We start from the raw sequence: 15,267 nt of genomic DNA, 5'->3' as shown, positions 1-15,267 counted from the left end.
TATAACTGCTGCAGTGTTTTGCCAAAAAAAAAAAGAAATAAAAAATCAAAACACTTCAAAGTGTTCTCATTTTATGATGTTGCAACGTCAAACTTCAATGTATTGTATTGGGATTTTATGCAATAAACGTACAAAAAGTATAAAATTGTGAAGTACGAGGTAAAATATACATTATCTACAATTTTTTTTACAAATAGAAATCGAGAAAAATGTCTAGCAAACAGGGTATGTAATTCAATCACTGTATGAAAATACTGGTTTGTTAGAAAACATTAAGGACCAATCAGTATAATGAAGATAAAGGAACACGGTAGACAGGTCCGGGGGAAAGTTGTGGAGAAGTTTCATGCAGGTTTATACCAAAGCCTTGAAAATCTCAAGCAGCACTGTTCAATCCGTGACCCAAAAATAGAAAAAGTATGGCAACAGCAAACTTACGAAGTCATGCCCTTACCTAAACTGACAGGCAAGTGGATTATGAATCAGAGGAGCCACGAAGAAGGCCGTAGTAACTCTGGGGCAGTGGCAGAGATCCAAAGGTCAGGCGGGGCAATTTTTGGACAAGAATAACTTTTCCACTGATACACAGTCAATGGAGCTAAACTCGACTCTACATGGTGCAGGATTTTTCATTATAACTGCATAGCGGCTCTGTGTGGGTGGGGTCATCCACGGAGGGCGGCCGCAGAGTCTGGACAAACAATTGACTTAAACACAACAAGCACAAAAACACAAAAGCACCTCATTGTTAGACAACGCTGTGGTTTTCAATCACGCTATTTTCTCTAAAGCTACCAATATGCTCAATCCTTGTTGTAAGTTTTTACAAAAGGCGAAGTCTTTCTCGTGTGACCACCAGGGACTGGAAGTCTTCTGACATCGTGTTTTGAGTGGCATCCCCAATGAAGTAGGTTTTAAAAAAGTAGTCAGGACTGAAACAGACATAAAAAGTATCAAAATGAACGAGAAGTTATCTGTTGGAATTAACAAAACTGTAGAAGAAACAGTCCTGTACACGATTTTGTTAAATTCATAGTAGCCCAGACTCCTCCAGTTAAAACGTTAACAGGATATTGAGATAATTAGCAGGATGCATAAGGATATGAACTTTGGGTTCAATTGCATGTGAAAGGACTTTTCTTCCAGGCTTATGAGAGCGGAAAGGAGACTTATGAACCAGCTAATCCAATGATAACACTGATTGGCTCTTAGCTTGCAGATTTTCAAACTATGTATATACATATATATTTAAGCCAATAGCATGATTTAGAAGACTGATATTTAGACACTGCACTGTGAACCGGTGATGTAGTCTTATCAGTAAATTAAAATTTATAGAACACGTAGAGATTTTTCTGCTGTGTTTTACCCAATAAGCCTGTTATAAAAGCTAATTTCAAAATAACCTAATACTGTTTTCCCTTTTAGAAGGAGTGATTAGGATCAAAATTTCCACCCACCCACCGAGTTGCAAGTGGGTGGAAAACAAATCCTCATCGCCTGGCGGTGGTATTTGAGATGGAAATTTAGTGGAGCCGATTCCTATTTCCAGGTCCTGCAGTGGATCCCTATAAGTGCACAATTTGCCATGTGTTTTATGAGCGGCACTAAATCTGGGTTTTATCAGTGTTAGGGAAAATTCCAGGGGCTCTCCTTGGGTGTCGTTAACATTCGGAGCGACAGCCACGAAGGTCCGTCCACTTGCTCCAGAGCTCATCTGCCGCCTGCCTGAACACAGGAAGGAAGAAACAGAGAACAAAAGATAAGTATCTAAACTCTAAGCAGGGTCTTTGTGCAGAGAACATCTTAGATTAAGTAGGAAGGTGACCAGGTAGCAATCGCAGCCTCAGCACTACCTGCTTGAAAGGAGGTTCTTTACTATAAAATCAGCTGAGTTGAAGTAATTATTTGTTTTGATAAACATTTTTAAACCTATTTTCATGAAGTTTCATCAGATGCTTTTTCTTATCCTTTTGGAAATAATCTCTGCTAGTAGCTAATTTCTCACACGTGCAGCGTATAGTTAACATTTGTTGTCAAATGTTAACTATAACCTGATTTAATCTGTTTCAGTGTCAACATTTAGTCTTTTGAGTTTCAAACAAAAATTCTTGTGAATCAGATTAGCATGAAATGAAGTTCAGCTGTCCTGGTAGGACCTTATCAAACTGTGTCACATTTGCAAAACATCTTGTTCCACCAGGGTGTCAGTCAAGGGAAGGCTGAAGAGGGAAGGAACGAAGAAGACATTCATCAATCATTGGAGAAAACAGGTGTTACAAGAACTGCGCACTTCCCCAAAAGTTTGGGAAAGAAGAGGTGGGAGCTGGTCAGGAAGAGCCAAGAGCGACACTGTCCTACATGGACTGGTCTTGTTCTAAGCAGGACAAGAACCTCCTCTATTTCACCATATTTCCTAGACCAGCAAGTAGGGTTGCGAGACAGAAGCCTTTTCATTCGAAGAGAGCATCCAGGACTAGCAAAAATGTTCCACAACAGTGAAAAACAATGTTGTAGGAACCAAGACTTGAAGCTCATGGCCACAATTTGAAAAGTTTGGCATCACCAAAAGAACAACATGACCACTGTTCAAATTGAACAGAATTATACAGTGAAACTACTTTTCTCCAGATGAATTTGAGGGTGTGTTTTTTTTCTATGAAGTTAGAGCAAATCTAGAACATGTTGTGTGCTTTCTTCTGATGACAGGAAAATGTAATTTTTGGAAAGACTTTGCAAGAGTGCAGAGCTAAATCTGACAGAAAGTCTCAGGCCAACTCAAGAGGACAGAGGACAAGAGGAGTTCTGATAATCTGATAGATTTAGAGAATGAGGCAAAGTAGACAAATATTTCCAAGTCAAGATGTAGGATGATGATGTACTGATTTTGGGAATCAGGTCTGTGAGAAGTCAGGAAGACATGCCTTTTTTGTGTGTCTTTTATTACAGAGGTCCAACACGGGACATGACATCGCCAAACTGTTTCACCAGCGAGTTCATAGGAAAGAATCACTTCCTGTTCAACTCACCGCACTCAGTCAGTCCCAGCACTTCTCTCTCTGCTCAGTTTACAGACATCAAACATCAAGCAACCCCCCTAAAAAAAGTCTAGTATTTTCTTTAAAATAATTTTTATTTTGTCCATTTTAAAACATAAACTAGCAATATAATGAGTCACTAGAGGGTTCATGTAAGCTAATTATATTACAAAACTGTAAAATTTGATGTGAAAATAAGAAGTTTTGCTTTGCACAATAGTAAATGTTTCAGAAATTTAGATTTTTTTTAAACAGGAATGTAAAATAAAACACCCCAGAGAAATGTAAAAAAGTCTGGTTATTTTGAAAGTCTGTAAAAGTTCTTCTTTTTGAAGAACCAATGAACAGGTTGACGATGATTGTGCTGTTTTCTCAGCGTCCTCAGGGAAGCAAGTCAGAAGAAGACAACTGACCTTGCTTGATAAATGCAAAGCCAAAGTTTAGTTCTATCCTAATTATCTTTTAATGCATCCCTATTTCCTTTGGTTTTGCTTTTTTTTCCTGCGCGATTCTGCTCGACCCGAGGGGCACAAACAGGTGGGGAATATTAGACCATCATACGAGACTCTAATGGGATAGCTTTGCCTTCACTCGACGGCCTAAACAAAGTGCCTTTACTGGAAGAATAACCACAAACCACCAACCAGTCCATGATCCAACCATTTAGGTTGTTTGGATGCATCGGTGTCCACCGGGCTGCACGGGCACCAGCCTGAATCGGCTAAATCAGGCGTCAGCTGAGGTTAACCTTCTCATCTGTTTGGTGTGCCTGTGAGCCGTCAAAATGCTGAAACTCTCCACCACCGCAGGGCCGCCATCCAGGGGTGAGCCATTAGTACTCATTGTGAAAAGTGAGTTTTTAAGTGCTCGCTAAATCAAAGGCAGGCTTATATTTTCTGAGGAGGAAGGACTTGGGAGTAAATAGGTGGTTTTCCTGCTCATTCCAAAGTAAATAAGATAGAAAACTGCTTCCATCTACTTCGGAGCTCAGCCGTCTGGGTTCTATTTACACCGCCAGCTATTAGCCATCTCGCACCATCACATTTATGACCGTGTGCACAGATGAAAGGTATTTGTACGCATGGAGAAAAACCTTGAGAGAGGCCAAGTCTTGTTTAGCTGAAATAATAGAAAATAGATTATCGATGCATGTGGTTGTCTGCTTAAATGCCCAACCTCTGACTTGATAGTTTTAACAACTTAATAGCTTGTACAAAAGGGCAAAAGTGAGGCCCATTATGCTGGGAAAAATGCAATCTGTTCACAGGACTGGAAACAATTTCACAAGCCAAGCTGCAAGTTAAATGTTTTTTTTGTTTGTTTTTTTTTATTGCTTGGGCTCGTTTAGAACAGCTCTTAGAAATCAGGTGTCATTGGCAAACAAAGTAATTACATTTTAATCCCAACTAATATGTTTCAAAACTGTGTAATGAAACAATTAATAAGCAGCGCCGCCTCCAACCTCCCACGCCTGCAGGCGATGGAAAGCTGCCAAACCTTCGCAATCCTCGGCACCGTCAATGAAAACACAAATGAAACTGTATATCCGTCGGCGAGGCGGTCGTCGACTCTCTTCACACGAGAGTGTGCACTTGATAAGACTTTGTGGCCGCTTAAGAGGCTTTCTAGTGGTTTTCATCATCTGTCAGGTGTCAAGTGTGGTTCTTTGGCTTTGTTATAATAAAATCCCAACCCCTCCACCCCCTTTAGCTGTCACTGATCCACAGAGGTCCCCTCATCTACCGAAATTCGCCCTAATGTCAAGCCATGAGGGATTAACTTCAGGGCAATAACACGCAATTAGATTTATTTCCCCCCTCTTAAGCCTATTAGGCTACAGCTGAGCAGTCGGTGGTCATACTTTAGCTGAATTTAATTGTGTTTCTTATGCCCAATGAGCTGTGTACCGCGGGGGGTGGGAGGGACGAACAGATCCTCGTTTTGCAGGAATACGCACCTTTAAAGAGTTCACGAGTGGACGAGGTGATCGTGGCTCTGAGGCAGTGGTGTGCTGCCAGCAGGGGAGAGGTGGGGACTCTGCGAACTGCAAAGTGAAACTGACACCACCTCTAATCGTTTCACTTTATATGCCTTTCACCGACTCACTAATCCTGTTACGCGAAGATAAAGATGTGTCTTCCACTCTTAGCCCCTGTGCTGCTCTGACAAAGGCCTTTTTTTGTGCCTTTGTAGATGCATAGCTTCATCCTTTCTTTGCCGGTCGAGGGGCAGAACAGAAGGGAGAAAACATAGATGCAAAATTGCTGCTATTGGTATCAAATGTAAGAAAAGTGCTTTTTTTCAGCAACGACTGGTGACCCGAAAGTGGGAAGGTGCCTCTAACATGAATAATTACTGACATTTTCTTTTTCTTTCCAGACAGGACAGTAAAATCAACACTCTTTGGTGTGGAAATTGTTACTGAGCAAAGAACAGTAGACATTTCAAAATGTTTTATTTAAAAAGGAAGTCTTATTCCCTGTGACACATCTAGAGACCGGTGTGGCTCTTTCAAGCTGCAGGAGAGTGAGAGAGAGCAAAACCACAGCAGAAAACAGGAAGGCTGAAGGGGGATGCAGTTTTATTCTTTGAGCTTTCTGTCAGATACGAGAATTAAAAATGTTGGCAGCCCTCTGGACAACTTTCTCACACATGGTACCAGGTCGACTTTGCTTCTAATATTAGTAACCACTGAAAAGATATAAACAATGTCTTGACTACAAATTATGTATTCTTTTCTAAAGTCCCTGATGAGAAATCCAAAAGAACTATAAACTTCGGTTAGCCAAAGCTTTACACAAAAACAAGAATAAAAAATTGACAATAAATATCATAACAAACTATTTGTTCAATTTTGATACAGATGAGAAACAAATTTACTACTTAAGAAATCATTCACAAAAGGATATAAATGTGTTCAGATGCATATTTAGAGTAAAACATCAAGAAACCATGGTTCGCTGTTACTGCTTTCACCAGCCTTGTCCGATGCACAGCTTTAAAACGGCGCATTGAGATAGGCATGACTAATGACAGTCTCACGCAGTGCTTTGTTTGCTCAGAGTTAATCGTCTCCCAGGCTTCGGCGCGACCCTTCGTTCAGTTCCTGATTGTGGCATTGTCTCTCTCTGCCTTTGGTACGGTCCTCAATAAACTGAATGCAGCTCAGTCACACAGCAGAGCAGTGCATCGCAGCAGCCTGTGAGCCGCCACACAAACTGATTTACTGGTGCCGAGACGCTAATTCGCTCACTTTCTCTATATGTCTGGGCATGAATATAAATCTAAAGCTGCAAAAGTACAGAAGCTTTAAGTCTGTAGCCGAGGTTAGACGTGGATGCCCTTCCCCTAAAGCCCATTTTATCTAAATCTTTGGGCTTTGCTTTCCGTCTAGCTGGACTTTGTCAAAAGCAGCTATTCAGGGGTTAAAATCGGATTCGCGAGGGTTAAAAATAAATTGAACATGGCACAAATTGCACCGTATTCCAGGTTAGAAATGTCCTTTTCTAAACAATGATTGAAGAAAAAGTTAGCTGTAGTGCACACCAGAAAAATTTACGTATTTGGCCTAGTGTGGCGATGCAGACGGAAAACGTGTAACAAAAACAGTTTTTCCCAAAGAATAATTTGAAAAGTACAGCGTTCATTTGCCCTCAAATGAAGTCAGCTGGTTATAGGGTCAATATGAGTGAAGCTTACTCTCAGATGATCCGTGAAGGGCTTACATGTTGAAGGCCAAAGAACACAGCGGTCAGGTCAGGGAGAAAGATTTGGAGAAGTAAAAGCAAAGATAGCTTACAAAACAATATCCAAAACTTTAAATATGTTGCAGAGCTCTGGTCAAGCCAGTACCCTACAAATAGAAAGAGTATGGCACAACGCAAACCAATGAGGCAATAAAGCTTTGGAGGAGGTGCAGAGATTCCCTGCTCAGGAGGGAAGGGTCTCCACAAATATGGCCTTTAGTAAGAAGAAATCCACTATTCAACATAAGCCATAAGAACTCCAGCTTAAAGTTTGTCATTCATGTTATTCTAAAGGTTTTATGTGGCAGATAACACCTCTGTGGGGTGAGCGGCTGACCTTACTGGTTCTGCAGACGGATCCGGAAAAAGGAGGATCGGCGAGCCACCCAGTTTGGAAACTTGTTTACTGAGTTTCCTTGCTTTGTCCAGAACCAAGCAAGTCTCTGTGATCCCTGTGTGCAGCCCATGACACCGAGTCTGGGAAGACCCAACAAATTGCTGCCATTAAAAGTAGATCGCTCCACCCATAATGAGACCAGCGAGCACTCAGAGACCCATCAAGCCTCACGCAATCCAATCAGAACAAAAACAAACATCGTGAGCAGCGAGCCCTCGTTAGGCCATCATCTCCCCCAGACCCTCGCTTTCAGTTTAAAACACTGCCTGATGACTGAACAAACAAACCCTCAACATCTTTACTGTTTGGTGTTTGGGGTTCTCAGGGCCAGATCAGTAATCATATCTCTGTCCTGTTATTCTATGTCTCAGCAGAGGGGAGGAGGTGTGAGACGGTGGCTTCCAGCTACAGGCAAGGAGAGGGGCCGGTGGGCTTTCACTGAAAACATAATTGGCATGGCCCCAGTGACACTGTCCATCAGATTGCGCTGAGCCTCTCTGTGTGCATTCGCGGGGCCCCTGCAAGGTTTCATTAAACAAGGAGCAGAGGCCTCCGAGGAGATGTTTGTGCAGTCTCAGTGGCTCCACCACACAGCGAGGAGCGCAGCTTCGTAAGCGCAGCCTCGCTCAGAAACAATTAGCTTGGGAACTGTATCTAATAAGGAGCCTAAACGTTTTCTCAAGCGCTCGAATGTGTCTCCACTTTAAGGTCTTAATTTAAAAAAAGCTGATTTTGGAAACTATTTGTGATTATTTTAGAGAAAAAAAATTATATTTTAGCCCCATCAACGTTAGCTAGCATAACTAGCAATGATATGACTGAAGAAGAATTATCACCCACACATGAATATTTTCAAGCATGAACAGAACCTTAATGTTCTTGACACTGCAACCCAACTGGAGTGAAGTCCAGACTTTGACTAGGCCACTGGTAAACCATACTTTTTGAGCCATTCAAAGCTGGACTTCCTATTGTGCTTTAGAGACCATCGTAACCCAAACACACGCAGGAATTGATACATTTTTTTCTGCTAGTGAGGAGAATTTATAGTTTCATTAGTTATGAAAAAAATTGACCATGTCTTTAAGCGGCACAGAAGCCAAACACCATAATATTACCATCTCTATGTTTGACTATAGACATCATGTACTTTGTTCTGAAATGCTATTTTAGTTTTACCCCATATAAGACAGGTTGCGCATCTAAAATGTTTCACATTTATCTTGACAATGCACAGGATATCATCTCTTAAGTCTTGGGGATCTTTAAGATGCTGTTTGTGAAATGTGTTATCTGTTATTCAGCAGTGTTTTTAGACTTGGTACAACTCCATAGATGCCATTTGCCCCAGTTTCATTCATGTTATTGCATCATGAACACTGAACTTTAAGTGAAGTGACCTTTGGAGTACTTTCTATGCTGTGACCTCCTGGATGAGTCGTCCATGAAATCCTAAAGTAACTTTGGTTCACTGGCCACTTCTGGGAAGGATCAGCGCTTCAATGTTTTCTCTATGAAATGATTCTCACTGTGGTGTTAAGTCCCAAGCCCCTAAAAAAAGACTTTGCAACCTTTTGATAGACAGATGTAAACTACTTTGCTTCACTTTTGTTTTTTAATTCTTTACATACTTTAGCTTGTCAGTCAAGTTCTGTCCAAGTTATTACTTGATTGTGTAGGGAGTTATGTTCACCACTTGAAAACGGGACAATTTATTTAATCAGGATATCTATGTCTAATATTCTTAATTTGATATTTAAGTCTGACATGAAGCTGAAACAGAAATCCTCAATATATTCTTGCTTTGAAAAGCTTAATTCTTAACTTAAAAAGTGCATAAACTTCACAGTCTTTCTTTTACTCTCCTTCTCAATTGTGATTTAATGTAACCTTTTGTAAAGTTATATTCAGTCAACATAATGTTTTTGGTCAGCGAAGAAGACGCTGACCAAACATGTTTTTTGCACTTGAGATTGCTGGTGAAAAAAAATAATTAAATACATTTAAATGTTACAACTTTAGGTGTTTATTGCCTATAGCAGGAGTGGGCAATCCTGGTCCTCGAGGGCCGGTGTTCTGCAACTCTTAGATGTCTCCTTTTTCCAACATACTTGAATCCAACAGCTGAATCACCTCCTCAGTGCAGTCTAGTTCTCCAGAGTCCTGCGAACGACCTCATTATTTGACCCAGGTGTGTTGAAGTAGAGATGCATCTAAAAGTTGCAGGAGGCCGGCCCTCCAGGCCTGGAGTTGCCCCCCCCCCTGGCCTATAGAGAAACCTTTACCCTAACCCTAACATGTCTGGAAGGCAAAATGTGCTACTAACAATATTTTTGCTTTGATAAACTACTTTCTCATGATAAGAAGGAACATTTATCAAGTCAACTGAACACCACGATGAGCTGCTGAATAAAGTTTTTAGATAGATAGCGGTTATCCAATGATGCTGCCTGAGCTGGTTTGTCACCAGTCAACTTTCAAAGCCAATCCTTCTGTAAAACATCTGTACCTTTTGTAACCAAATATGCATGTCTCCAAACAAGTTTGTAATAGTTCACAGCAATAGCCAACAATCATCCATTGGCGTCCAAACCAAATGCACAACGGTTCCGCTATGACACAAAAAACATGAACCGAGATCCTGCTCTGCATAAAAGAGCCAAACCCGAAGTCATGGGCCTCAGCAAAGATAATCATCAGAGATATTGAATAGGAGGATAGAAGAATAATATGAACCGTAAAACCCAGAGGAATCCGTGTGGCCTTATAAGGTCTTCGGTGATGGAGAGAGGGCAGAGAGGGTAAGTGAGCCAACAAAACACCGGACAGTACCAGCCCGTCCGTGCATGGGAAAAACCTCGCTCTCTGAATGTGGAACCAATGAGTTTAATAAATAAAATCACATCCAAAAGAGATTCCATCGTAAGTACCTCACTTGGGTCTCAAAGCCTGGGTTGAATAAGTCAAGGTACAGCCAACTTTTCATCCTAAGAAGAAAGAAAAAAAAAAAAGAGGTTAATATTTTCTCTTAAGTTACCCTTAATTCCAGCGTTCAAGTGGCTCTTAGCATTTTCCACTAAGTCATCCAATCCTGTCCCCCAATTAACAGCCACATTCATCTCTAAATAGCGCACTTGTAGCTCTCAGTATGCTCATCTGTCCATCAGGTGAAATTTAATAATCATATTTGTGTAACTCGCCCTCATAATTCCCACGCAGACACACTCAACAGAAGCTAAATATACACCACTTCAGCTGGCTCCACAAGTCTACTTGTGTCTGCTAGCAATTAGTAAAGCAGGTTTGTGCGACTCCATTGTTTGGACTGCCGGCCTCTCGCGGAGATAATGAGCCTTAATCGTTGAGTGACACCATAATTGCCAAGGTGTATGGTGACACGACAACAGACGCAATTACCCTACTTTTGACATCAATGCTCTCATTAAATGATGTCATTGAAATGTGATGCTTTGGATACACACCCAGCCACGCTGCCTATACTATGTGCGCGTACACACACCTATTACGCTGACTGTGTACGAGGTTTATAGGTAGAAAAGTACTTGCCTGCCTGGGAATCCAAACATGATGCTTCACTATGTGTTTTTTTGTTGGTTTTTTTTGCTCGTTTATTTTTGTTTGAGTCAGTGTTTTAGATGTATATCAGTTTTTTTGCTAATGTCACTATTGGCACGTTTATGGTTTAAAAGTGTATAAAAATGAAAGGAAATACAGATTTTATTTTGATTTTATTTTTTTTTTGTGCACCACACTGAAAGATTTAACATTTTATTGTAGTCACATAATCTCTCACTGAAAATTTTAGAAAGAGCAAATGTTTATTTTGAACCGATCAGAAAGAAACTATACATAAAGACCACACACATTTCTGCTAAAATAAATGTACAAATACATTACTTAACTTTAATCTAATGGACATGATGCACTTTTCAAAAATGATCAAAACATCCAATTGACCTAATGCAGATGTGGGGTCTGTCATTGTTGGTGGAGGACCAGAATGCAGGCAGGATGCTGGCAGAATAAAATGAAAAGTTTATCTGGTAAATGAACTGAATTCATACTGACCAATCAAAACACTTTACCCAGAGCCACACACACACTCACAAACACACACACATTCATACACCGAAATGCAGACTGGAAGGCAAGATTGGGAGAAGAGCTTTGCCAAGGGGCACACAGACAGCAGGAAGCTGGAATCATGCCCACAACTTGGGAATTTCAAGCCACTGAGCCACTTTCAAAGTATTTATAGATGTAAATCGAAAAATTTAGAACATCGAGAACACAGTCCAACAAGCCAAGGCAGAAACAAAGGCTTGCGAGAGACCGGCAGCGATGGGAAACAAAACAGGAAACAACAGGAGAATCTTACAGGGCGGGGGATGAAAACAGGGACTTTATATACTAGAAGAAGTGATTACTGGAGTTGGAACAAGAGAAGCCGATTAACTGAATGAGAAGCAGCTGCAGGACAGCATTAAACTAATAGAGCTAAATGCGGAAATAAAAAAAAATATGAGCAAACACAACAATAGCGAAAGTAAACAAGCACTAAAGTAACAACAAATGCCAGATTAAAAGTGACAAAGCAGCTTAGAAATGCATGCTACAGAGAAAACAGAAGGAAATAAAACCAGTGTGCATAAAAAAATTACTAATATAAAAGAGAATCTCCACTCTCTCAAAAGCACTGAAAAAACTTAAAGTGCAAAACAAAGCTATAAGATAAACATAAAATCCTTCAATTTCAACTTGTGACATGCTGGTCTTAGTTGTTTTAGACTTAAAAATATCTGTAGTCAGAGCAATAATTCAAACATTTAAAACAACTGAGATGAATGCACTAAACAGTTTTTTTTTTTTATATTCTGGAGCAATAAAACGTAAAAAAGTTAAAATGTGAAGTTTCTGAAGCTGGGGTGAAGTTTAGATAGTGGGAAAGATTTGTTGTTTTGGCTCCTTTGGTTGGAGAGCTGCGGAAACCAAAGAAGGATCTTGGGGTTATCAAGTCTCCATAACAAAAGCATCTACATGCCAGCTGGACTGTAAATAGTTTTGCTTTTTCCTATTATGAAAAAGACATAAATGTGTGAAGTTTCCTAAACTCCACTGGAACGCTTTCCCCCTAGAAACACACGATTTGGCTGAGACTGAGATTGTGTTCTCCTGAGGAACAAGTTCTCCAATCGGAGTTAAAAAAAAAAAGCTCATGCCCACTATATGGAGGAATACGGAGGTGGATCTGTGATGCTGCAGGCTTGTTTCTCTTTTGAAGGCCCTGGGAAGTTTGAACCTTTGAAATATTTTAGAAAAATAAATCTGGTGGACTCTGCCAGAACCCTTAAAGCGGGTTGTCTTGGGGTCTCTCAGCAGGATTAAGATCCAAAACACATGTCCAAAACAGCAGAGAAAGGATTCACCTGACAGAACACCGACCTTTTTCAGGACCATCTCATCCCCTTCAGACCTGAATCCCACAGGTTTGCATTTGCAAAAAGAAAAAAAAAAAGAACATATTTGAAAAGCTTTCGTGGCATCTTTACTAGTGGTTCCTACAAACTTTATAAAACAGACTTGGCACAGATTGATATTTTTGGCACCTAAAACAAAGGCGCGCCCTTGTTTCTATCATTCGCCTCTGCAGACCTTAACGCAAGCAGTGTGACTGCAATATTCATTTCTGTTTTCACTTAAATAGGGCTTAGAAAGCCATTTACAAGGTGCTTTTGCAAAGCGTGCAAAAGTGTTTTTTTTTAATGATGTGCTAGGAGCTGCAGTTATGTTGGCTACCACTTAAATATATGCAGTAAAAATGTGTCAAGCAAATCGCTCATTTTGCGTTTATTGTCACACCTAACACCTCTGCTCCACCGAACGAGAGGCAAAAACAGTAAACTCAAACGCATTCAGTAATTGTCACCACTACAACTAATATTGTTTCACATCTTGGTCCCCACAAGGAGCAGTGGGTCCCCACAACGTCGTATGTGTCAGGAAAATGGTCCCCACAAGGTATTACAAACAAACGCACTACACACACACACACACACACACACACACACACACACACACACACACACACACACGCTCACAGGACACAGAAGCAGACAAACAGAAAACACAGGCAGAAGTCCGAGCCTATAAATCAACAAAAACGAAATTGTAAGGTTGACTTTAGCAATTGCATATGTGAAGGAGAATTTACCTCCATGTAACGTTTTAATGAGCTTCAGCTAAGTAGAAACGCTTTCAAGAAAATAGTGATAATAATTAAAAGAAAGTTCATCAGTCAAAATCCGCTCTTGGTGAAACTCTATAGCGTGTGAAATATTTGTCCCCGGCTCCTGTGAAAGCTTTGCAGAGATCCGTGGGTGCCATAAAACCTGAAGGCAATTAAAAGTGCTCATCTTTCACCACGTTTCTAAATTCTGTAGCAATTAATCTGCCCAATTTGATTATGAACTGCACAAATTAAACAATAAAGACCTGTCTAATGAGGGATTAATTATGGGTAGCGGGAGGGGAGAGGGGCTGGAGCCGCAGCCATGTGTCAGTGTCTCCTGCAGACAGCGCAGAGCCATAAGGAAGACAAAGAGGCTCGGCGTCCATGTGGTCCGGCACTGATAGGGCCCCCCTCATCACAGATCAGTAGATCCGCAGCCAAGAGAGCCCATAAAAGGCCCGGCCGTAATTGAAAGTGCCAAAATCAATAGCGCTGACAGGCCTTAATTAAATTAAATATGTCTCCCATAGGAGAGGACTGGGGCCCAGGGGAAGAAGAAAGGAGAGCAAGAGCTGCTGCCTGAGTGAGCTCACTGTGAGAGGACTGCTGAGACATCCAGACTGAGTGTCCATTACGGAGCAGTGACTTTACATAACTGATAGGAGATCAGACCAAGGAAAGGTGTGTTTTAAAATGCCAAATCATCAACGTAATCGTGTTGTTTTGTTTACCAAATTTGACGGTGAATTTTAGATGTAAACTGTGATATATATTTCCAAGCGTTGTTACGTTGAGAGCATCTTTCTCAACGTTGTTTAGAGTGTAGTGTTGGTTTTTATTTTTTGTATATTGATGAACTCCTAATCTGTAAGAGTCACTGTAAAAATGCTACACGTGTGTTACATTAGTTCCACTGCTTTCTTGCTAATCAATGACTTTGAGTCAACAGGTTTACTTTTACAACTCTTATTGCTATCCCCAAAAATAAGATACTGACCCGTGGAAGCTCTCCGTATTTAGACACGTTACAGTTGCAAAATTTCAAACATCTTATTGCAGTTTATTGCAATTTAAAAGTGCACACTGTAAAACAATAAACTCTAGTTTTAGTGCAAAGTAATGCGCTTTACTTAGCTCCGTTAATATTCCCATTAGCTCTGACCAGATTCCCTCTCCTCGTTGAAGAAAAACACCGCCACAGCATATTGCTGCCACCACCATGTTCTCCTCCCAGTTCTGGGTAATGCATTGTGCAATACTGTCCGACATCATTTTACTCCTTCAAAGCACTGCAATGTGGATTTAAGAATATGTTTTTACTACATCCGTGTTTTCAGACGTGAAGTGTGCTGTAATTTCTAAAGGTTGTGTTTCAGGATTACCATGCTGCTGGTCACACAAGGGCATCACCTGGATGAAGAAACAGAAACTCCTCATCATTTCAGGCTTTGCCCACATTTAAAAGATTAAGCATCAGGAGTCAGTGAAAGGTCACTGGCAGTGTGTTGCTGTGCGAAGAGGTGAGCAAAAGACAGGAGGTTGGTACGGAAGGGTGGTGACTGGGGGAAGGGAGGCAGGGTGGGGCGATACAGGAACCTCAACCCCTCTGGATAAACTTGGGTTGCAGACGGTTGAGACTTTTGAGATTAGAATGGAGCCAGGTCTGCAGCAGACTGGTTGGAGGACGTGGGCACGGCACGGCTCAGCCCCGAAACGTCTCAGACAAACCTTCCCTCCCAACCCCTCCTCGAGTTCACCCCGTCCTCTTCTGCTCTCATTTGGTTTACTTTGACCAAATCCACAGAGCATGATGGCCAGGAAGACTTAAAGCTTTTG

General features: G+C 41.0%; 1 long non-coding RNA gene across 1 annotated transcript; it reads right to left on the bottom strand.

Moving 5' to 3' along the window:
• Positions 1-217: 217 nt before the first annotated feature.
• On the bottom strand, positions 218-11,218 carry LOC107836477 (uncharacterized). Its single transcript, XR_001662383.1, has 3 exons — positions 11,160-11,218; positions 10,112-10,168; positions 218-1,728 (listed from the first exon to the last, which is right to left on the bottom strand). It is a non-coding gene; the product is annotated as an uncharacterized LOC107836477 (long non-coding RNA).
• Positions 11,219-15,267: the final 4,049 nt, after the last annotated feature.

This window comes from Poecilia formosa, unplaced genomic scaffold, assembly GCF_000485575.1.
Source record: "Poecilia formosa unplaced genomic scaffold, Poecilia_formosa-5.1.2 Scaffold62, whole genome shotgun sequence".
NCBI lineage: Eukaryota > Metazoa > Chordata > Actinopteri > Cyprinodontiformes > Poeciliidae > Poecilia > Poecilia formosa.
This window is presented reverse-complemented; position numbering and strand designations above follow the sequence as displayed.